Source organism: Hippopotamus amphibius, chromosome 9 (genome assembly GCF_030028045.1).
Source record: "Hippopotamus amphibius kiboko isolate mHipAmp2 chromosome 9, mHipAmp2.hap2, whole genome shotgun sequence".
NCBI lineage: Eukaryota > Metazoa > Chordata > Mammalia > Artiodactyla > Hippopotamidae > Hippopotamus > Hippopotamus amphibius.
The window spans coordinates 100,788,711-100,814,476 of record NC_080194.1 but is presented as its reverse complement, the minus strand read 5'-3'; the positions used below and the strand labels follow the sequence as shown (position 1 = coordinate 100,814,476).

At 43.9% G+C, this 25,766-nt stretch overlaps 1 pseudogene; it reads left to right on the top strand.

Annotated features, from left to right (window-relative positions):
• Positions 1 to 505: 505 nt before the first annotated feature.
• Positions 506 to 24,540, top strand: LOC130860985 (FYVE, RhoGEF and PH domain-containing protein 1-like; annotated as a pseudogene).
• Positions 24,541 to 25,766: the final 1,226 nt, after the last annotated feature.

Below are 25,766 nucleotides of genomic sequence, written 5' to 3'. Positions count from 1 at the left end.
GACTACAATCTTAGCAAAATGGAGCTGCTGGAGGAAGTAGGCAGAGATATAATAAAGAGAATCTGAAGAGATTTAAGTGCAATACAAAAGGAATATCTAGTGGAAAAAAATCTTCATGAATCAATTCAATAGGTATAACTGAAAGAGTTAATGGTACTACAGTAAGTTCCCTACATACAGACCTTCAAGTTGTGAACTGTCAAACATGAGAACATGTGTTCGCACGTCCAATCACGTAAGTTAGTTCACATGTTTGGAGTACATTGTCATGTGCATGCATCCTCTACAAGTGGTTATACTTTTGTGCACTTTACTGTGTAGTACTGTATACAGTAGTACAGTATCTTTAACTCAAGCCCAGGATGTCTGGAAGCAAGCGTAAAAGCAATGGAGATGTAGCTGGTACTGCTGAGAAGCGCCTAGTGATAACAATGGAAACAAAGTGAAAATAAATGAGAGAGTGGAGCAAGGCAAAAAGATGGTAGACATCGCTTGTTCTTATAACATGAATGGTTCGACCATCAGCACGATTCTAAAGAACAAGGACAAGATCATGGAACGTGTGACGTCTGCTCTGCTGATCGACATCGACAGTCCTACTGAGGAAGTGTGGGAAGTGATGGAGGAGACAGAGAGACTCCTCAGTGAGTGGATGCAGGGTCAGCACTAGCGTCGAGTCCCGCGCAGCTCAATGATGATTTGGGAGAAAGATAAGAGCCTTTATGAAGACTCAATGAAACATGCAAAGAATCAGAGATCTCATCTTTTAATGTCAGCCATGGCTGGTTTCATCAGTTCAAGGCTAGAGCCAACCAACCTTCAAAATATAAAAGTAAGTGGTGAGGCAGCAAGTGCAGATATGATAGCTGCCTGGGAGTTTCCTGAAATGCTTTGAGAAATTATTGATGAAGGTGCGAATTTACCTGGGCAGGTTGTTAATGTGGATGAGACAGGACTGTACTGGAAGAGGATGCCAGACTGAAGTTACATCAGTAAGGAGGAAAAGCTGATGCCAGGCTATAAAGCAGCAAAGGATAGACTAACTCTGTTGTCTGGTGGCAATGCTCCCGGCGATATGAAGCTGAAGCTTCTCTTAGTTTATCATCCAGAGAATCCAAGAGCCCTTAAAAACATAGCCAAGGGCATTCTTCCTGCTGTGTGGAAGAGTAACCCCAAAGCCTGGGTTACACAGGCCATTTCGAGGACTAGTTTTTCCACCACTCTATCCTGAGGTAGAGAAATGTTGCTTGGAGAAGGACAACCCATTCTACATTCTTGTGCCACTCAACAGTGCTCCGGGCCACCCCCCATTCTTGGATGACTTTCATCCCAACGTCAAAGTAGTGCCTCTGCCACTGGATACTACATCACTCATCCAACCTATGGACCAGGGAGTCACAGTGAGTTTCGAGAAATATTACTTATGTCATACTTTTCATCAGGTAGTAAAGGTGAATGATGAATCAGGAACAACCCTGAGACAATTTTGGAAGGACTATAGCATCTACAAGGCCATAAAAAACATTGGCTTTGCTCAGCGTGAGGTTACGGCCATCACCATGAATGGGGTTTGGAAGAAGCTTTGCCCGAAGTTTGTTTATGATTTTCGTGGATTTGAGAAGGTGGATGAGGAGTCCAAAGAGGTCTTCAGCAACTTAGTGACCCTCAGTGAGAAACTGTAGCTAGAGCTGCAAGAGGATGACTTCACTGTACTCCTTGCTGTGCAACACGAGGAGCTTACTAATGAAGACCTGGTGGAACTGGAGGCCCAGAGAAAGGATGAAGAGAGACAAGAGGAAGAAGAACTAACTGAAGAACTGAAGAGATTCACGATGCAGGGAATTTTCTTTATTTGAGAAGGCACTTTATTTGAGGAGGTCCTGAGGCACAGGACCCGAACATAGAACGGTACATGAATGTTGCAGCAGCCATTCAGAATGCAATCCAGTGCTACCGTCATCTATGATGAGAAAAAAAGAGCTACTACCCAGACATCACTGGATCTTTTTTTCAAGAGGGTAGATAGAAAATTTTAAATTAATTAATTAATTTATTGGTTGTGTTGGGTCTTTGTTGTTGCATATGGGCTTTCTCTAGTTGCAGCAAGCAGGAGCTACTCTTCATTGTGGTGTGTGGGCTCCTCATCACTGTGGCATCTCTTGTTGTGGAGCACAGGCTCTAGGCATGTGGGCTTCAGTAGTTGTGGCACACGGGCTCAATAGTTGTGGCTCATGGGCTCTAAAGTGCAGGCTTAATAGTTGTGGCACATGGGCTTAGTTGCTCCATGGCACGTGGGATCTTCCTGAAGCAGGGATTGAACCCATGTCCCCTGCACTGGCAGGTGGATTCTTAACCACTGTGCCACCTAGGAAGCCCGAGGGTAGATAGAATGAATCCAGCAAGGAACCAGAACCTATGCCATCGGTGTCAGGCATGAGTGAAATTACAGCTTGCCCTCCGTCTCCTATTGCTGATGACCCTTCAGCTCTACCATCTCCCACCTCGTCTCCCTCCTTCAGTCAGTAAGTCTTCTTGTCTATTCACTCAATGCCAGCCCCTGGATGCCAGCTGTTGTACTGTACTGCTGTACTTTTCAAGGTACTGTACTGTAAGATTAAAAATGTTTTCTTTTTTGTGTTTGTTTTTCATGTATTATTTTTGTGAAAGTATTACAAACCTATTACAGTACAGTGCTACATAGCCAACTGTGTTAGTTGGACTTATGAAAAAATTGGACTTACAAATGCGCTCTCAGAACAGAACTCCTTTGTGTGTAGGGGACGTAACCATATTGAGACCTACATTGGTGGTTTGGAAGGCCAAAGCACGAGAAGTAAAATCACAAGGAGTTGAAAATCATAAGAAAAAAAAGGAAACTGGGAGGATAAAACCAGGACACCTAACTTGCATGTAATAAGATTTATAGAAGAAAAAAAGGGATGGGTGAGAAGAGGCAATAATTAAACATATATTAAAAGAAAATTTTGGAAAGACCTGACAGTGTATATTGAAGGGACAAAACAAGTTCCAGGTCAGATTAATGACAAAAGTGAGACCCAGTATATTGTGGTAAAAATTCCTAAGTTGTGGGACTTCCCTGGTGATGCAGTGGTTGAGAATCTGCCTGCCAATGCAGGGGACATGGGTCCGATCCCTGGTCCAGGAGAATCTCACATGCCACAGAGCAACTAAACCCATGCAAGTCTACACTCTACTGAATCTACACTCTAGAGCCTGTGAGCTGCAACTGTTGAGCCCTTGAGCTACAACTACTGAAGCCCATGAGCCTAGAGCCCATGTTCTGCAACAAGAGAAGCCACCACAATGAGAAGCCCACACACCACAAGGAAGAGTAAACCCCACTCACTGCAACTAGAGAAAGCCCGTGTGTAGCAACAAATAACCAATAAATAAAGAAATAAATAAATAATTTTTTAGTAAAAAAATTTCCTAAACTCTAAGGATAAAGAGAAAATCCTGTTAAGTTTTTAGACAAGAAAAAATGTTACTTATGAAGGAATAGAAGCCAAAGGATACTGGAACAAAATCTATAGAAATACAAAATGTAAGAATCCTATCCCTAGCCAAGATATCATTCACCTTTGAAGATATACTCTGGGATTCCCCTGGTGGTCCAGTGGTTAAAACACCAAATTCCCCATGCAGGGGGCACGGGTTCTATCCCTGGTCAGGGAACTCATATCCTGCATGCCTCATGGTGCCACAAAACAAACAACCCAAACAAAAACCCAAACAAAAACAAAGAAAAAACCAACCAAACAAACCAAAAAAAAAAAAAAAAAAAAAGAAAAAAAAAAAAAAGAGGTATGTAGTATTCTAGAGTATTTCACGCACAGTCCCTATTCTCAGCAAAATACTTGAAAAGGACTCAAAACAGACAGCAAATGAACTAACCCAGAAGAAGGTGAAGTGGAAAGGAAACAGTATTGAGCAAAGAACCTGGCTCTTTCTGTCTATAGATTCTGAAAGATGCAGCAGTGTAAAGAACCAAGGAAGGACCAAGACCTGACAAAAGAATTCCCAGTGAAAACAGGCCCCAAGACTAAATGGCTTCATACTCCAGATTTATCTAATTTTTAAAGAAAGATAGTTGCAATGTCATTTAAACTCTTCTAGACCATAGAAAAATGTGAAAATTGTTTGAATTCGCTTAATGGAGTCAACCTAATTTTAATACTCAACTCTAATAAAGGGGGTATAATTGGAAATTTAAAAGTATAAACTAATTTAGAATAAATATTGATGCAAAAATTAAAATAAAATAAATAGCAAATGGAATCTAGTGAAGTTTTAAAAGAATACTACACTATGTCTTAGATTTATTTTAGGATTGCAAGAATAGGTGGAAATAAGATATCTACCACTATAACTCCTTACATCTGCAAATTAAAAGGGAAAGTACTACTACTATATTAATAGAAAATGCAGCTTATAAAATTCTTATAAAAGAAAGATAAGTAATATGGAAATAGAAGCATGCAACCTAGATAAAATAAAAACACTAAACACAATGAATACACTAAAACTCACCAGCAAATTTTATCCTCAGTGGTAAAACACTGCATCTACTTCTGTTAAAATCAGAAACTAAAAAGGACTATCTCCACCATCATTATATATCATCATGTTGAAGTTTCTAGTGAATGAAATAAGTCATGAAAAGAAAAAGCTGATACTAAAATTATTTCTTTTTACTGGTGATATGCTTTTTCTTAACCTTTAAAACTCCAAATAGATAGATATTTTAAAAACTACTCAAGTTAGTAAGATAATTTTGTAAGGTAGTTATAATAAGATACATATACAAATATTAAAACGTGTCTTTTTCTTCACGTAAGCAGTCAGAAATGGAAAAATTAATTTATAGTAGCTTTAAATACTATGACATATTTATAATTAAGTATATTTAAAAATATGAAGAACCTATATGAAGAAAACTGTAAAACTTTACTGAGGGACACATGATCACTGAATATTTGGAAAAGCTTTCTTTTTTCAAAGGAAAAATTCCACTACAATAAAGATAATTTCTTCAAAATTCATACAAATTCTTATACAAATTTTAGGAATTCCTATCAGTATTCCAAGAGAGAGTTTTTGTCTTGGGAATTAGACAAAATACACCTGACAGTTTATATAGAAGAATACATTTTATGTAAAAAGAAAAATGGAGGAAAGACTTTCCTCAATAGATGTCATCACCCACTTTTAAGACAATGAGACTGCATCAACATATTACTTGCACAGGGTAGGCAAAGAGATTAGTGGAACAGAATAGATAATCCAGATACTGAGATTGATTTATGTGAGAATTTAGTGTATTCCAGAAATGGCACTTTAATTCAGCAATGAAAGGCTCGATTTAATAATATGGTCTTGGGGTTCCTGGTTCCGTAACTAGAGGAAAGCAAAATTGGATCACTTTCGTATGCACACAATAATGCAAATCTTGCCAAAAAAAAAAAAAAGAGATTTTGTATGGACAATCTGGTGGCAAGGGAGATCTTAACCAAAATTAGGAACCATCAAGCTGTAAAAAAAAAAAGAAAGAAAAAAAAAAGATTTCACCAAACATAATGAAATAAAAACAACTACATGATAGCCATAGGAAAAAAGATGCTTTATAGGACTTAAATTTTCTTAAATTTACCAAGGCTTGTTTTGTGGCCCAGCATGTTGACAAAATTCAACATCCATTTATGATAAAAGCTCTCCAGAAAGTGGGTGTACACGGAATATACCTCAACATAATAAAGGCCATATATGACAAACCCACAGCTAGTATCACACTCAACAGTGAAAAGTTGAAAGCATTTCCTCCAAAATCAGGAACAAAGACCACTCTCACCACTTTTATTCAACATGGCTTTGGAAGTTCTAGCCAGAGTGATCAGACAAGAAAAAGAAATAAAAGGAACCCAAACTGGAACAAAAGGAATAAAACTATCACTGTATTACTTTACACAGAAAATCCTAAAGAGGCCACCGGAAAACTACCAGAACTGAACAATGAATTTGGTAAAGTTGCAGGATACAAAATTAATATAGAGAAATCTGTTGCATTTCTATACACTAACAAGGAACTCTCAGAAAGAGAACTTAAGTGGACTTCCCTAGTGGTGCAGTGGTTAAGAATCTGCCTGCCAATGCAGGGGACATGGGTTTGATCCCTGTTCCAGAAGATCCCACATGCTGCAGAGCAACTAAGCTTGTGTGCCACAACTACTGCACCCATGTGCTGCAACTACTGAAGCCCAAGTGTTCTAGTGTCCATATGCCACAGCCACTGACCCTGCACACCAGAACTATTGAAGCCTGTGCACCTAGAGCCTGTGCTCCCTAACAAGAGAAACCACCACAATGAGGAGCCCATGCACTGCAACAAAGAGTAGCCCTTGCTTGCTGAAACTAGAGAAAGCCCTTGTGCAGCAATGAAGACTCAATGCAGCCAATAAATACATAATAAATAAATAAATAAATGAATAAATAAATAAGAGAAATTAAGGAAACAATCCCATTTAGCATTGCATCAAAAATAAATTACCTCAAAATAAAGTTAAGGAGGTAAAAGACCTATACTTGGAAAACTGTAAGACACCGATGACACAAGCAGATGGAAAGATATACTATATTCTTATATTAGAAGAATTAATATTATTAAAACAACATACTACCCAAGGCAATCTGCAGACTCAATGCCAACCCTATCAAAATACCAATGGCCTGAGATTGACATACACACACTACTATATATAAAATAGGTAACTAATAAGGACCTACTGTATAGCACAGGGAACTCTACTCAATACTTTGTAATGACCTATATGGGGAAAGAATCTAAAAAAGAGTGAATTATGTATATATATAACTGATACACTTTGCTATACACCTGAAACTAACACAGCCTTGTGGATTAACTATACCCCAACTGAAAAAAAAAAAATAGAGAGAAAGCTTCTTGACATTGGATTTGGCATTAATTTCTCAGATATGACACCAAAAGCACAGGCAACAATAGAAAAAATAGATAAATTAGGACTTCATCAAAATTAAAAATGTATGCATCAATTGACACTATTCACAGAGTGAAAAGTCAACCTACAGAATGGGAGAAAATATTTTCAAATCCTATATCTGATAATTCTGATTAATAACCAGAATATATGAAGAACTCCTAAAATTCAACAACAAAAACCAAATTGGGTATATACAACCAATGGAAAAATGGGCAAAGGATTTGAGTAGATATTTCTTCAAAAAGATGTATAAATGGCCAATAAGCACAAGAAAAGATGCTCAGCATCATGAATAATTAGGGAAATACAAATGAAATTCTCAATGAGATACTTCACACACCCATTTAAAATGGCTTATTGTAAAACAGAAAACAAACATTGACAAGGATATGGAGAAATTGGAATTTCTGTGCGTTGCTGGTGGGAACATAAAGTGATGTAACTGTTGTGGGAAATGGTGTGGCAGTTCTTCAAAGAATTAAGCATAGAATTACCATATGATCCAGTGATTTTGCTTCTGGGTATATACACAAAAGAAGTGAAAGCAGGGACTCGAACATATATTTGTACACCAACGTTCATAACAACATTATTCACAACAGGCAAAAAGTGGAAACAACTCAAATGTTCATCAATGTATAAATTAATAAACAAAATGCAGTGTATACGTACAATGGAAAATTATCCAACCTTAAAAACAAATTAAATTCTGATACCATGGATAAACCTTGAAAGACGTTATGCTAAGTGAAATAAACCAGACACAAGAGGATAAATATTATATGATTCCACTTACATGAGACAGAAAGTAGAATGGTGGCTGCCAGGGTCTGTGAGAAGTGGGGAATGGGAAGCTACAGTTTAATGGATACAGAGTTTCAATTTGGGATGATGAAAAATTCTGCAGATGGGTAGTGTTTATGTACAACAGTGTTTATATACTTAATGCCACTGAATTGTAAATTTAAAAATGTTTAAAATGGTAAATTGTGTGTTTTACCGCAATAAAAAATGCAACCGTTCCCCAAATTAGCAATGCCATTTTTTCACAGAACTAGAACAAATAATTTTAAAATTTGTATGGAAACACAAAGACCCCCAAATAGCCAAAACAATCTTGAGAAAGAAGAACACAGCTGAAGGAATTATGTGCCCTGACTTCAGACTATACTACAAAGATACAGTAATCAAAACAGCATGGTACTGGCACAAAAGCAGATGCATAGATCAGTGGAACAGGATAGAGAGCCCAGAAATAAATCCACACACTTATGGCCAATTATTCTATGACAAAGGAGGCAAGAATACACAATGGAGAAAAGATACTCCCTTCAGTAAGTGGTGCTGGGAAAACTACATGTAAAAGAATGAAACTAGAACATTCTCTAACACCTTATACAAAAATGCACTCAAAAAGGAATTAAATACATAAATGTAAGACCAGAAAGCATAAAAATTCCTAGAGGAAAGCGTAAGCAGAACACTCTTTGACATAAATTGTATTAATACTTTGGGGAATCAGTATCCTAAAGCAAAGGAAATAAAAGCAAAAATAAACAAATGAGGCCTAATGAAACCTTTGCTTCTGCCCAGCAAAGGAAACCATTGACAAAGTGAAAAGACAACCTAAGCAACCGGACAAAATATTTGCAAATGTGCCTGATAAGCAGTTAATAAAATATATAAACAACTCATATAACTCAACATCAAAAAAGCAAACAATTCAATTAAAATATGGGCAGAACACTTGAACTGACTTTTCTCCAAAGGCGACATACCGATGGTTAAGAGGCACTCAAAGAGATGCTCAATGTTGCTAATCGTTAGGGAAATGCAAACGAAAACCACAGTGAATTATCACCTCACACTTATCAGAATGGCCACCATAAAAAGGAACACAACAAATGTTGGCGAGGATGTGGAGAAAAGGGAACCCTCATAACTTTTTCCATCCCTCACTTTTTCTGTGTGTGTATTTAGATCTGAAGTGAGTCTCTTGCAGGCAGCAAACATACGGGTCTTGTTTTTGCATCCATTCCACCACTCTGTGTCTTCTGATTAGTGTATTTAGTCCATTTACCTTATTGATATGTATGTTTTTATTGCCATTTTGTTAATTGTTTTGAGGCTGTTTTTGTAGGTCTTTCCCCCCTCTTTCTTCTTTTATTCTCTCTTGTGATTTCATGACTATCTTTAGTTTTATGTTTGGATTCATTTTTCTTTTTTTGTGTGAATAGCTATTATAGATTTTTGGTTTGTGTTTACTGTGAGGTTTTTCTATAGCAATCTATATATGCATGACTGTCTTAAGTTGCTGATCTCTTTCAAATGCATTCACCAATCTTGCATTTATATTCTCCTCCCTTCATGATTACTGTCTTTTTTTTTTTTTTTTTGGTTTTTTTGGCTGCATTGGGTCTTTGCTGCTGCACGTGGGCTTCCTCTAGTTATGGTGTGTGGGGGCTACTCTTCGTTGTGGTGCGTGAGCTTCTCAGTGCGATGGCTTCTCTTGTTGTGGAGCAGAGGCTCTAGGCGAGCAGGCTTCAGTAATTGAAGCATGCGGGCTCAGTAGTTGTGGTGCATGGGCTTAGTTGCTTCTTGGCATGTGGGATCTTCCCAGACCAGGGATCGAACCCATGTCCCCTGCGTTGGCAGGTGGATTCTTAACCACTGCACCACCAGGAAGTCCATGATTACTATTTTAGATATAATATTTTGCATTTAATTGTTTTGTGTATCCCTTAACTGCTTACTGTGGATATAGATTATTTGACTACTTTTGTATTTAACCTTCCTACCACCTTTGTGCATGGATGATTTCCTGTCTTTACTGTATGTTTGCCTTTACTGTTGAGCTTTTTCCTTTTGTAAATTTCTTATTTCTAGTTGTGGCCTTTTCTTTTTTGCCTAGAGAATTTTCTTTAACTTTTGTTGCAAAGCTGGTTTAGTGGTGCTGAACTCTTTCAGCTTTTGCTTGTTTGTAAAACTTTTGATCTTTCCATCAAATCTAAATGAGAGCCTTGCTGGGTAGAACATTCTTGGTTATAGGTTTTTCTCTTCCATCACTTTAAATATATCCTGCCACTCTCTTCTGGCATGCAGTTTCTGCTGAAAAATCAGCATATAACCTTATGGGAGTTCCCGTGTATGTTATTTGTTGCTTTTCCCTTGCTGATTTTAATATTCTTTAGTTTTTGTCATTTTAATTACAGTGTGTCTTGGTGTTTTCCTCTTTGAGTTAATCCTACATGGGACTCTCTGCATTTCCTGGACTTGGGTGACTGTTTCCTTTCCCAGTTTAGGGAGCTTTTCAACTATTTTTTCTTCACATATGTTCTCAGCCTTTTTACTTCTATCTTCTTCTGGGACCTCTATAATGTGAATATTAGTGCACTTGATGTTGTTCTAGAGGTCTCAAACTGTCCTTATTTCATTTCATTCTTTTTTTTTTTTCTGTTCAGTGGCAGTAATTTCCACTACTGTCTTCCAACTTGCTGATCCATTCCTCTGTGTCATTTAGTCTACCACTGATTCCTTCTAGTATATTTTTCATTTCAGTTTTTGTATTCTTCATCTCTGTTTGGTCTTTCATTATATTTTCTAACTCTTTGTTAAAAACTTTTAACTTCTAGCTCTGTGCATCCATTCTTCTCCAGAGTTCTTTGATCATCTTTATGGTCATTATTCTGAACTATTTCTCAGGTAGGTTGTGTATCTTACTTTACTTAGTTCTTCTTCTGTGGTTTTATCTTGTTCCTTTGTCTGGAACATATTCCTCTGCCACCTCATTTTGCCTTGGTTGCTGTTTGTGTTTTTACATACCTGGTAGGTTAGTTATGTTTCCCAACCTTGGAGAAGTGGCCTTCTGTAGGAGATGTTCTATGCATCCCAGCAGTGCACTCCCATCTCATCACCCAAGCTATATGCTCTAGAGGTTCCCCCTAAGAGGGGTGCATGTGTCCTTCTCTTGTGGTGGGCTATGTGGGCAGTCTGGTAGGCTTGGTAGGACCCCTGTCTAGTTGGTGACAGGTCTTGCCTTGTGCAGAGGCTTCTGGCTGCTGGTTGGTGGGGCCTAATCACAAGGCTGACTCTAGACCCCCAGGGGACCCTGGGCTAATGCTGGCTCATTGGTAGGTGGAGTCAGGGTCTAGAAGATTCCAGGGCTGTTGCCTACACACTGGTGGGTGAAGCCAGGGCCTGGAGTTAGTGCTGGACTACTGGCAGGCAGAGTCCTGTTCTGGAGTCTGGCTGCAGGGGCCAGGAATCCCAGAGCTTGTGTCAGATCTCTGGTGGGGTGGGACTTTTTCCTGACACAGTTGGGTCTGGGGTCCAAGGTTTCCTGAAACTTGTGTTGTCCTGCTACTGGGCAGGGCTAGGGCCCAGCTGGTCCCAGGGCAGGGTCTGGCTTGCTGTGTGTAGGCTGGGTCTGCAGACTGCAGGATAGTGGTTTTCTCCTGTCTGGTGTTTTGCCCACTGATGGATGAGGCTGGTCCAGACATTAGAGCAGGCTTCCTGGAGGGCAGGGCCAGTGCCTGCCTACTGGTGGGTGGAGCTGGGTCATGGCCCTCTGCTGTGCAGGGCCATGTCTAGGTGTGTGTCTAGATGTGGCTGTGGGCTCAAAAAATCTTTAGGCAGCCTGTGTGCTGATGGATGGGCTGTGACCTTGCCCAGTTAGTTGCTTGGCCTGAGTTTTCCACCTTTGGTGTCTACAGGCTATTGAGAGGGACCATTTCTTGGCTCTAATGAGCTAGAGGGAGGATTTTACAATGGCACCTTTCAGTACCAGTGTCCACACAGTAGAATTAGCTCCCCAAATGGCTGCCACCAGTGTCTGTGTCCTGAGGGTGAGCTGCAGCTGCCCCTTGCCTCTGTGGGACACTCTCCCAAACCAGCAGGTGGGTCTGACCCAGGCTTTTATCAAATTGCTGCTTTTGCCCTGGGTAAGATTTTGGAGCATGTAAGATTTTGTGTGTGCCCATTAAGAGTGAAGTCTCTATTTACATCAGTCTTTTGGGACTCCCCAAAATAAGCCCCGCTGGCCTTCCAAACCATATCCCCTGGGAGTTTGTCTTTCCAGAGAAGGACCCCTGGCCTGGGAAGCCCAAGGTGGGCCTCAGAACTCTCATGCCTGTGGGAGAACTTCTGTGATACAGTAATTATTCTCCAGTTTTCGGATCACCACCTGGGGGGTATGGGATTTGATAATATTGCAAGTCTTCCCCTCCCACCCATCTAGCTGTGGTCTCTTCTTTATGTCTTTAGTTGCAGAAGACCTTTTCTGGTAGGTTTTGGTATCTTTCATTGATGGTTATTCTGCAAATAATTATGATTTTGCTGTGCTCATTAAAGGAGGTGAGCTCAGGATCTTTCTACTCCGTCACCTTGGTCAATCTCCTGGAAGAGATTAACATTTGAATCAGTATGCTGAGTAAAGCAGACTGCTCTCCCCAGTGTGGGTGGGCCTCATCCAATCAGTTGAAGGCAAATAGAAGAAAAAGCCTGACCTTCCTGAGAGTAAGAGGGAAGTTCTCCTGCTTGACTTGCTTGAATTGTAACATTAGTCTTCTTCTGCTTTCACTCTTGAACTTAAACATCTGCTCTTCTTGGGTCTTAAGCCCACTGGTTTTTGGACTGGAATTTATACCACTGATTCTCCCTGGTCTCTAATTTCCTGACTGCAGATTTAGGACTCCTGAGCTTCCATTAGTACATAAACCAGTTCCTTATAATATATATGGATTCTCTCTCTATATGCATTCTATTGGTTTTGTTTATTTGGATAACCCTGACTAATGCAAATTCACACATGGAAAACAAGGTGAATTCTATCGGGAAGGGAGTGGTTTTAACAATTATTGTATTTTCACCCATGCATGATATCTTGTACAGGTATTTAAAAAGCAAAACCCAAACCAAAAAATAAACCTATAACTCCAGTGCTTGAATTGGAGAGATTTCCATGATGTGGTTTGTAGTGAGAAAAGCAAGATGCAGAAAAGTGTTTAAAATATAGTTCCACTTTTTGTAAAACAAACAATGCCACATCTCTTACATTTGTATATGTTTACAACAGGTACATGTGTGTACTTGTATAGTATTATATGAGCACAGGGAAAAATATGGAAGGACACATGTTTGGTTTTCACGAGAAGATTTCTGTTTGGGGAAAGAGGACATGGTTTGGGTGAAGCCATAAGGCAGAAGGGGAGCAAGGCTGCAAAACAAAACAAAACACAACATGCATGATATGATAGACTTGTGCTTTTAATTTTAAATGTGTATTTATGTATAAGAAACTTTACAAATAAAATATATAAAAAGGAAGGAAAAAGAGAAGGAAAGAGGAAGTAAAAAGAGTAGAAAAAGCTGGTAGATGGGGCTGCCAGAGGCTCTGCAGATCTAGCATAATTGGCAAGGCCAAGTTGATAATGACCAGCTCTGACAATTGTGGCTTCACCAAAACCATGAGCTGTTTTCTGGCCAGATTTAAAACTAAAGATGGAGGTAGGCATACCAGGTGTGAGTAGGCCAGACTGGCACACCAGAGGACTCTACATGAAGTTTTAAAATAATCAAGGTACTGATAGAGTGGGTCTGAAAATATTATTTATGCAAAATAAAGAGGCCTAGAAAGCTTTTCTTCTTCCATGTTCTCGACTAGGGTACACCTTCCTGAATTGTTCCAGTGTTAACACTAACTTACATTGAAAAGAGCCTCGAAATTGAAAAATCTTCTGTTCCAGCATCAAATAATTCTTATATAATGCCAAGGCTTTCTTAATAAATAAAGGGGACCCTGGTGTGTCTATTGCACCTTTATGACTTTGCAGTGCCAGAACAGATTTCCATGTTTATTTATAGAAAGAGAATCCGTCTCTTTGTCTCTCTTACTCCTGTTGCTTATTGTTGCTCACCAGTGTGAAAATGTTGCCTCTGTTAGTCAGAAGGGGAGGCACATCTGCCATTCTGATAATTACCTCCTGCCTGCCCTGAGTCCTGGCAGGATGGGGCAGTTTGGTGGGGGTGCTGGGAAGGAGGGAAGTCCTCAAGCAGAGGTCAAGTGGCTTCTGCTACATTGTTATACTGAATTGGCCCCACCCTCTATAGGGCAAGGGAGCATTTGCATGGAGTTTGGGGTGGGAATGTTGCAGCTGCAGAACTGCCTCTTTGGCTTCTGAAGAGGAGGCAGTGGCGGGAAGATGTGTGAATGTGAGTCACTCAGACATCTTCCTGCAGGTGTCCAGCACACCGCATCTGCCCAAGGAGAGTACTGGGTTCCCTCGAGGTGAGTTTCTTGCTTGGCTTCTGCCAAGTACAACTCAGCAGACTGTGGTTGGATTTTCTCCCCCATAGGTGGTCTTCTTCCTAAGATGATCTTTTGTGAAATAGTAAAAGGGTTTCATCTTTCTCTCCAAGATAAATTGCATTACTCTGTTCTCTTTTTTTCTTCTTCATCTTGAATTCCTGTGTCCATCCCACTTCTGTTCTCCCCACATCACTGTGTTTGACATTGTTAGGACATTTATTTAACTCTTTATGAGATGTGTGTTTTCATACCCATTATAGACATCTCAGACTGACTCCTAGACGCAAAATAAATTCTTCTATTTTTTTGAGTGTTATTGATTAGTATTTGAAGGAATCTTTTGACCAAAACCAAATTGGGGTATTGGGCATTGTACATTGTATTTTAAGAAATACCAAGGCTATTTGATTGGTACCAGCCTGGACAAAAGGATTTAGAGCAAGAAAGAGCATGTGAATGCACAGAGGACAAATTATGGTAGGTCCAGTCCTCAGGATATGTAATTTTTCAGGCTAAAAATTGGTACACATAGCCTGGTAAATATGTCTGTAATAGTGAAGGCAATAAGGAAGACTGTTTTATGTTTGGACCATCCCAGAACATAGAAAGCCATAAGTACTCCATCTCAGTGCATAAAACAAGGGAAGCAGAGAAAACCATGCCATTTAGATGTCAAGGGAAACAAAATTTCAGTTTCATTGCTGCCTCTGAAATCCCATTGGTCCTAGGATTTCAGAGGTCAGAGCCTCACTCTGTTGAATAATTATTCAGGCGAGTCATATCATAGTGTAACTTCTGCCTCTTTTCAAGTAAATGAGTAGAAAATGATTTGGAGAGCTTTCTGGCTAGTTTTGTGGATAAAGCCTCTAGATTGCTAATGTTTGAAGGAGGCTGGGAAAGAAGTAATTAAGGACATTTGCTGCAGGTTGCTGTATTGAGTCTTGCTTCTGGGCACATTATGCACTTGAAAATGAAATTGGAGTTTTAAAAACACAATCAACATCTCTGCAATTTTCCAGCTTCTGCCCAAACTCCTGGGTTTTTGTCTTTTGTAGTCTTTCAAATGAAAATAGACTCCTTGGTTACTTAAGGCCCCAAGTTGTTGTTCATTTTTCCACTGAGAGGAATGTTAATTGCTCTTACAGAACAGAAATATGAGCCACCAGGATTTTTCAGGGAAAGGACCAAATTGTTGTTAATGTAAGATTTCTCAAAAGCGCTCATAATGGACTAAAACAATCTATTTTGAATTTGGAATATGGGTAGCAATTATTTTAATGGATTGAATTTCAATCTTTTCTGACAAACTATTTTTATTGACTTTGATTCTTTTAAAAATTGGGGGTAAATTTTGCTCCTTTTATGTTGTATTTTATGGTTAGAAAATATTTCTCATTTTCTTTAATGAGGGGCCATTTCATTAACAACATGGAGTCCTAGAAGTGGAGGGACCCAGCTGTCATGTAATTCATCTATTTCACTTTATACATGAGGCACATAGAAAATGTTCAGAGAGGTTGTGCTGGCCCCAGATCTTACAGCTAGTCAAAATATCAGCAAGACTAGCAGCTGGGTTTCCTGACTGGTCATCTTTTTCTTCACTGTCCTGCTCTTAAATACAACTTGACCAACCTGATTTCTTACTGTGGTTTTCAGTACAGTCCAGAGCTCCTGTGCCTTGTATTGAAGAGGAAAATTAGAAACTTGCATTCAGCTAAAAATAACTCCATGCTTGTTCTACTTTTGTAAAATATGCTTGCTGTGCTGAGAAAAACAAAAAAGAAAAAAAGCAACAAAAAAACCCAGGATGACCTAGCAATCCAATGTAACCATAAGATGTTTTGCTAAAAATGGAATGTTCTGCACCTGCTCTTGTAAGATTCTGTTTGGAAACTTCCATGCTCTGTAAACCAAGTAACCAATCTTCCCATGCTAACTATAAACATGTGCACTGACCCCTATAAAAGTAAAGCTCACCCTGAGCTCGGGGCCCAGAACTTTGAAGCGTTAGTGCATCTGGTGCCACTGGCTTAATAAACCTGAGTTCTCCAGCCCTCCAAGTGTGGTGCTTGGTTTCTTGACAGACCAATTTCTGCAACATTTCTGGAGGCCCCAGTGAGATTCCAACAATGCCAGCCCCTTGAGCTGCCGAACCAGTGGCTTGGCCGAGTTGGAGCGAAGGAGCTCCGAGACGAATGAGGAGGTGTGCCACCTGATGGTATTCTGGGTTCTCTTTTGGACTGGTGCTCTGACTCTCCGGAGGGCTGGGCCCCAACTGGACTCATTGGAGGGACAGACCAACTCATCAGGAATGGCCCCAGGATCAGGTAAGGCCCTGGGCACTGAACCTGGTCAGGTCCCATCTCTGGACAGAAGAGGAGCTTGATCACCTCCTACGGTCTTTCATAAGAAGACCATCAGTTAGGGACCTTCCCAGAGAGGGGAGGCACTGTGATAAACTCTGGTGTGAATGTGTGTGTGAGTGAGTGCCCTGGTTTGTCTTTGTTCCAGGGTGATTGTGAAGCTCCATGGCCTTCATGGCTACAGAGTCCTAGTGGGCCCTAACCTGCGGTTCTGTGGTGACCTCATATGGCTCAGGCTGGTGTCTGTCTCTGGGGGACCCAGCCCCTCCCTGTGAGTCAGATCCACGCCAGGAGTTTACACTGGCCCGCCAAAGCTAAGAGGCACCTAAGTTCCCCACAGGGATGTGGCCAGGCAGGCACCTGAATGGTCTCCTCTTTTGAGGGAGCACCCACCCTTGTTTGTTTTTGCAACACTGACACAGGGCGGGATAGACGGGGTTAAGAGGGGGAGACAATTGATTACTGATTTGATTTAGAAATTGTGTATGTCCAAATGGCCCTTTGGCCCTAGGGCCCTCCACCAAGATTATTTTCTTAAAATTTTAAGGCTCACTTTCCCCTTCCATCAGCTGACTCTTTGAGCTGACTTATTGAAAAATTAGGTTTTCCCCAAAAGACTTGCCCCCTTTGCCAGACAGATTTGTATCTCCCTCCCGTTCCCTCTCTCCTCCCCTCTGCCCTCTAGCCTCCACTGTGGCAGGAAGAAGAACCTTTCCCAACCAGCCAGGAGAGCCCAGATCTATTCCCATTTGGGGAGAAAGAAGAGACCCCACACTCAGAATAGACTGACCACTCACCCCAGGGCCAATGAAGTGGCTCACCGCTCATGAGAGGGCCCGCACTGAGTGCAACCACCTGACCCTCAGTTAGCAGCTGCAGCATAGACAACGCTCCCCAGCAGGCCCCCAGCCCTGCCGAACCCACTTCCTGTGCGGGGCCCGGGCCGGCGATGCCTGGCACTGCAGCGCCTGTAACCGTGGCTGCTGCTGGTACTGCCGCCTCTGCCACAGCTGCTGGCCTGGGCCTGAGTCGGGGGCTCAAGTCTCTGTAGTGGGGCTGAGCCGGCAGCCCTGCCCCCTGAGACTGAGGCCGCTGCTCTGCCGGGCGCTGGGCCTCCCCCTCTTGCGCCTCCACCCCAGGAGCTGGAGCTGAGCGGGGAGCCTGGGCCTCACGCCCGGGCCTGGACCCTGCATGGCCACTGAGCCCTGGGGGGCGCCAGGCATTCCAAGACCAAACACCCAACTACCAACTCCCCCATGCCATGCCACCGTCCTATGCCAACTCAGACCCTGGAGCCTCAGAGCCCGGACTGCCAGTGCCCAGGGTACCAGGCTCAGCTCTCAGCAGCCCCTTGGATCCCCAGTTTGCTGGATCCTTGGATGCCAGCCTGGGAGTCGCTCCAGGCCCCTGGGTTTTGCCCTGCAGCCCCAGTCCACAGCACCACCAGGCTCTGCATTTCTCCTACCACTTGGAGGGCTCGCAACCCCAGCCTGGCCTGCACCAGGGAAACCGGATCCTGGTTAAAAGTTTGTCCTTTGATCCTGGCCAGAGCCTTGATCCTCATCCAGAAGGTCCCCAGAGACTTCCCTCAGACCCCGGCCCTCCCACTGAAACCCCCAGCCAGCATCCTTCACCACTGAAGTGGGCATGGGGCCCAAAGCCACAGGTCCCTCTGAAGCCCAGCTACCTGCAGAGGCCCCGGATGCCCCCACCACCTGAGCCCATTCCACCCCTGCCATCATGCCCACTGCCTGCAGACCCCCGAGTAGCCAAGGGCCTGGCCTCCAGGGCAGAGGCCAGCCCCAGTTCTGCAGCAGTATCCTCACTGATTGAGAAATTTGAAAGAGCCTGTGATTGTCACCTCAGATAGGCCAGCCCCTGGCCCCAGCCCAGGTCCCACAGAGCCAGCCATGTTGCCACAGCCACCCCTGCAGCCACCAGTGCCCAAGTTCCCCTAGGGAGAGGCCTCCTGCCCAGGCCCTGGGATAATGAGAAGGTGCCCAATCGGAACAGTGACATTGACAGCATCAGCTCACCATCCAACAGTGAGGAAACCTGCTTCATCAGTGATGATGCCCCCCGCTAGCCACAGCCTCTGTCTTGGGCCCCCTGCCCTGGCCAGTGTCCCTGTTGCTTTGGCTGACCCGCACTGGCCCAGCTCCCAGGAGGTTGACAGTGACCTGGAGGAGGAGGACAACAAGGAGGAGGATGAGAAGGACAGAGAAATCCCAGTGCCCCCTATGGAGAGACAGGAATCCGTGTAGTTGACTGTGCAGCATAAGGTGGTCCACATTGCCAATGAGCTCCTGCAAACCGAGAAGGCCTACGTTTCCAGGCTCCATCTCCCGGATCAGGAGTTCTGTGCCTGGCTGTTGGAAGAAGTTCGGAACCGCAGTTCCTTCCCAGCCGATGCCGTCCATGGCATCTTCTCTAACATCTGCTCCATATATCGCTTCCACCAGCAGTTCCTGCTGCCTGAGCTGGAGAAGCGCATGGAGGAATGGGACCATTCCCCACACATTGGAGACATCCTACAGAAGCTGGCACCCTTCCTCAAGATGTATGGCGAACATGTAAAAAGCTTTGATGGGGCTGTGGAGCTGGTCAACACCTGGACAGAGCACTCCACCCAGTTTAAAGTGATCATCCATGAGGTACAGAAGGAAGAAGCCTGTGGCAACCTGACATTGTCAGCCCCACCAAAGAGCTCATAAAAGAAGGCCACATCCTTAAGCTGCCAGCAAAGAATGGGACCACTCAAGACCAATCCCTCATACTATTCAATGATGTCTCCTTTACTGTGTGCCCAGGCTGCGGCTCTTTGGCCAGAAGTTTACCATGCGGGCACGCATCGATGTAGGTGGCATGGAGCTAAAGGAAAGCTCCAGCCTCAGTCTGCCTCGGATCTTCCTGGTGTCAGGAAAGCAGTGCTCCCTGGAGCTCCAAGCCAGGACTGAGGAGAGGAAAGACTGTGTCCAGGCCATCAACTCTACCCTCCTGATGCATGAACAGATGCTAGAGACCTTCAAACTGTTGAACTCCACAAATAGGAAAGATGAAGACACAACCCCCAGCTCTCTGAACATGGATCTTGGGAAGCGGGCACCTACGCCCATCCGAGAAGAGGAAGTCAGCATGTGCATGCACTGCCAGGAGCCCTCCACTTCCATCACCACCCGCAGGCACCACTGCAAGGCCTGCGGGCATGTGGTCGGTGGGAAGTGCTCCAAGTTCCAGGCCCACCTTGTCTATGACAACAACCGCTCCAATCATGTGTGCACTGACTGCTACATGGCCTTGCATGGGGTGCCCGGGAGCAGCCCAGCCTGCAGCTAGCATACACCCCAGTGCCAGAGGTCCATCCTGGAGAAACAGGGCACAAAGCTCAGGGAAAGTCGAGCGCATGAATTGGACCCTCAAGACTATGTTAGCTAAGCTCTGTCAGGAGCCCAGTTACCTTGGGTCAACATGCTACCCCAGCCTTGCTCTGAGCCCGATGCACCACAAGGTCCTCAGGCTCTTCTCCCTTTGAGATCTTATATGGGAGACCTCCACCAGTGATAGGGAAGCTCAAGGGAGATCCCTGACAACTAGCAGACCTGGAGATGTCTTGACACCTCCAGGCCCTGGGAAAGGTCTTCGCCATATCACTCGAGAAACCTTAGAAAGGACTCCCATTCCCTTGGGCAATTGGGTTCATCCCTTTCAGCCAGGAGATGAGGTATGGGTAAAAGATTGGAGGAAGGAACCACTTCAGCCAGTTTGGACTGGCCCTCATTTGGTCATCCTGGCAACCCCTACTGCTGTTTAAGTTACAGGAGTCACCCCATGGATCCACTATACCTGGGTGAAGAGAGCAGCACCTCTAGAAGGGCGAAGGACCTGGACTGCCAAGCCTCATCCGAACCAGCCACTTCGGGTCTTCCTATGGAGACAACTGAGTCCTCTCTGAGATCTTCAGCCCTGCTCCAGTCACTCCAGGGCTGACTGGTCTACGCACAGTGGAAGCTTGAGGAATTCGATGAGGGATATCTGAGAGTCAGGGTTATGATGACACCCTGCCTTGTAGGGACTGGTTGCACCACTGGCCTTGATGTTTTCTATAGGCTAAACACAAGGGGTCATTTTGGCTATAATCTACCCAAAGGTAATGGAATTATTAAGTGGGATCAAATGTCTTGTGTAGTAGTGATTTATATCCTACTGAGCTGTAGTACACTGGAAAGCAAAATAGACCCCTCATATACTCTATGCATCCGCATGACTAGGTCAGGTCAGGGGGTCACTGGGACCTTGCTTTACCATACTCACTTCTCCTGCCAAGGGGAGGTCCAAGGAACCTGTGTACATAACAAAATGACCTATTCTATTTGTCAACAAGCAGGACACTATATCTGTTTTGACTTCCAATCCACCCCCAGCGAAGACTGGCTAGTGGTTCGGCACCAAGAAGGAGGGCTTCTGATCAATCGGACACAAATTGCAAATCTAGAATGTCCGGTGTCCGTACACTTTAATGTGTGTGCTGCTATTAACAAGAACCCCTGGACAACTATAAAATGTGGGGACTTGTCATGGGAACAAGAGTGTAGAATCAATGACAAATATATGTGTGAACAGGCCCCAGCCCCATCCACCTGCTATGGTTGCCCTTACTGGAGTTGTGTCCCATGGGCAACCTGGGAGAGTCAAAGCAAGATAGCTCTCCTTCAAAAAGAAACTGTTGCTCCCCATTGCAAACGAGGGATGTGAAATCCTGTCAATTTCACTATTTTCAATCTTGGAGACTCAAAATGGAAAAATGGTCTCAAAATGGGTATTTATATCAATGGGCGAGGTATTGACCCAGGTGCTGTGTTGGGTTTCCAGGGTATTTCTGTTCCACTCTGGGCTTCTACACCCAAGCTCTTCCATTTTTTTTATGAAGAGATAGAAAGCGGTCCTCCACCTATTTCAGTCAGAACTAAAAACCTATTCACAGCCCTAGCAGAAACCATAGCCCAGACATTGATGATTACTTCTTGCTCTGTGTGTGGAGGAACTATAATGAGAGACCATGGCCCTGGGAAGCTAAAGAATTAGATCCCAGGAGACCCTTCAACAACTCAGGGGTATTCAAGAAAACCAGGGTCGGGGTTTGGTTTAAAGACTTCCATAAATGGCAGGAACTGCCTGGTGTGGTGGGGCCCATTATTCAATATTCCAGTAGCAAACCTCACTTGCCTAGACCAAAACCACTATAATACAACTACTCATGCTTCTGACTGGTGGGGAAGCCCAAACTATACAGGACCTAATCCTCACCCTCTAGCAAGCTTCCCCAATTTAAAGACCAGATGGAATGACTTGTCCACCGAAGGCCGATGGCCTACTCCAGAAGGATTATATTGGATTTGTGGGGCTAACACATATTCAGTCTTGCCAGCCAATTGGTCAGGGGCATGCATATTGGGGACTATCCGCCCCTCCTTTCTCCTACTTCCCTTAGCCCAAGGTGAATCATTAGGGGTCCCAGTTTATGAAGGCAGAGGCCTCACCAGGAAGCACAGGTCTCTAAATATTGGAAACTGGAAAGATGATGAGTGGCCTCCTGAGCACATAATCCAATATTATAGGCCAGCCACTTGGGCAGAAGATGGGTCCTGGGGCTTAACAGAATTATCCAGCTCCAAGCAGTGGTTGAAATCATTGCTAATGAAATGGTCAAGGCTCTTAATTTGTTGGCAGGACAACAAACCAAGATGCGTAATGCTATTTATCAGAATCGCCTGGCCCTAGATTACTTACTGGCTGCAGAGGGGGGTGTCTGTGGGAAGTTCAATCTCATTAACTGCTGCCTACAGATAGGTGATAAGGGCAAGGTTATAGAAGAAATAACCGACAAGATGACTAAAATATCTCATGTCCCAGTCCAGACTTGGAAGGGATGGAATCCTGGAGAGCCATTTGGGGGTTGGTTTTTTTACCTAGGGGGATTCAAAACTCTTGTGGGACTAGTCCTACTCCTCCTTGGGACCTGTCTCCTTTTACCTTGCCTCTTGCCGTTATTCATGAGGATAGTTTCCAGCCTAGCTGATGGCACTGTGGATAGAAGGGCCACTGCACACCTCCTAGCCTTAAGAGGTTATCATCACCTGGGCTTAGAAGATCGAGAGGATGATGCCTTATAAGATTTAAGGGGCATTAAGAGGGGTGATTGAAGAGGAAAATTAGAAACTTGCACTCAGCTAAAAATTACTCCATGCTTGTTCTACTTTTGTAAAATATGCTTGCTGCACCGAGAAAAACAAACAAACAAAAAAACAGGATGACCTAGCAATCCAATGTAACCATAAGATGTTTTGCTAAAAATGGAATGTTCTGCACCTGCTCTTGTAAGTTTCTGTTTGGAAACTTCCGTGCTATGTAAACCAAGAAACCAATCTTCCCATGCTAACTGTAAACATGTGCACTGACCCCTATAAAAGTAAAGCTCACCCTGAGCTCGGGGTCCAGAACTTTGGAGCGTTAGTGTGTCTGATGCCACCGGCTTAATAAACCTGAGTTCTCCAACCCTCTGAGTGTGGTGCTTGGTTTCTTGACGGACCAATTTCTGCAACAGTATCACTGATGCAGGCTTCCGAGGACTCCATATTTTCACCTTTACAAGCATCACTTTTGTTTATGTTCCTCTGTCTAGAAAAATGTCGTTACTTAGTCTACATTTTGATTGAATTAGGCACAGACTGAACTAGAGCTAGAGGGCTGATGGTTGTTGGTAGGACTGTAGGGATCATCTAGGTTCGGAACCGCAGTTCCTTCCCAGCCGATGCCATCCATGGCATCTTCTCTAACATCTGCTCCATATATCGCTTCCACCAGCAGTTCCTGCTGCCTGAGCTGGAGAAGCGCATGGAGGAATGGGACCATTCCCCACACATTGGAGACATCCTACAGAAGCTGGCACCCTTCCTCAAGATGTATGGCGAACATGTAAAAAGCTTTGATGGGGCTGTGGAGCTGGTCAACACCTGGACAGAGCACTCCACCCAGTTTAAAGTGATCATCCATGAGGTACAGAAGGAAGAAGCCTGTGGCAACCTGACATTGTCAGCCCCACCAAAGAGCTCATAAAAGAAGGCCACATCCTTAAGCTGCCAGCAAAGAATGGGACCACTCAAGACCAATCCCTCATACTATTCAATGATGTCTCCTTTACTGTGTGCCCAGGCTGCGGCTCTTTGGCCAGAAGTTTACCATGCGGGCACGCATCGATGTAGGTGGCATGGAGCTAAAGGAAAGCTCCAGCCTCAGTCTGCCTCGGATCTTCCTGGTGTCAGGAAAGCAGTGCTCCCTGGAGCTCCAAGCCAGGACTGAGGAGAGGAAAGACTGTGTCCAGGCCATCAACTCTACCCTCCTGATGCATGAACAGATGCTAGAGACCTTCAAACTGTTGAACTCCACAAATAGGAAAGATGAAGACACAACCCCCAGCTCTCTGAACATGGATCTTGGGAAGCGGGCACCTACGCCCATCCGAGAAGAGGAAGTCAGCATGTGCATGCACTGCCAGGAGCCCTCCACTTCCATCACCACCCGCAGGCACCACTGCAAGGCCTGCGGGCATGTGGTCGGTGGGAAGTGCTCCAAGTTCCAGGCCCACCTTGTCTATGACAACAACCGCTCCAATCATGTGTGCACTGACTGCTACATGGCCTTGCATGGGGTGCCCGGGAGCAGCCCAGCCTGCAGCTAGCATACACCCCAGTGCCAGAGGTCCATCCTGGAGAAACAGGGCACAAAGCTCAGGGAAAGTCGAGCGCATGAATTGGACCCTCAAGACTATGTTAGCTAAGCTCTGTCAGGAGCCCAGTTACCTTGGGTCAACATGCTACCCCAGCCTTGCTCTGAGCCCGATGCACCACAAGGTCCTCAGGCTCTTCTCCCTTTGAGATCTTATATGGGAGACCTCCACCAGTGATAGGGAAGCTCAAGGGAGATCCCTGACAACTAGCAGACCTGGAGATGTCTTGACACCTCCAGGCCCTGGGAAAGGTCTTCGCCATATCACTCGAGAAACCTTAGAAAGGACTCCCATTCCCTTGGGCAATTGGGTTCATCCCTTTCAGCCAGGAGATGAGGTATGGGTAAAAGATTGGAGGAAGGAACCACTTCAGCCAGTTTGGACTGGCCCTCATTTGGTCATCCTGGCAACCCCTACTGCTGTTTAAGTTACAGGAGTCACCCCATGGATCCACTATACCTGGGTGAAGAGAGCAGCACCTCTAGAAGGGCGAAGGACCTGGACTGCCAAGCCTCATCCGAACCAGCCACTTCGGGTCTTCCTATGGAGACAACTGAGTCCTCTCTGAGATCTTCAGCCCTGCTCCAGTCACTCCAGGGCTGACTGGTCTACGCACAGTGGAAGCTTGAGGAATTCGATGAGGGATATCTGAGAGTCAGGGTTATGATGACACCCTGCCTTGTAGGGACTGGTTGCACCACTGGCCTTGATGTTTTCTATAGGCTAAACACAAGGGGTCATTTTGGCTATAATCTACCCAAAGGTAATGGAATTATTAAGTGGGATCAAATGTCTTGTGTAGTAGTGATTTATATCCTACTGAGCTGTAGTACACTGGAAAGCAAAATAGACCCCTCATATACTCTATGCATCCGCATGACTAGGTCAGGTCAGGGGGTCACTGGGACCTTGCTTTACCATACTCACTTCTCCTGCCAAGGGGAGGTCCAAGGAACCTGTGTACATAACAAAATGACCTATTCTATTTGTCAACAAGCAGGACACTATATCTGTTTTGACTTCCAATCCACCCCCAGCGAAGACTGGCTAGTGGTTCGGCACCAAGAAGGAGGGCTTCTGATCAATCGGACACAAATTGCAAATCTAGAATGTCCGGTGTCCGTACACTTTAATGTGTGTGCTGCTATTAACAAGAACCCCTGGACAACTATAAAATGTGGGGACTTGTCATGGGAACAAGAGTGTAGAATCAATGACAAATATATGTGTGAACAGGCCCCAGCCCCATCCACCTGCTATGGTTGCCCTTACTGGAG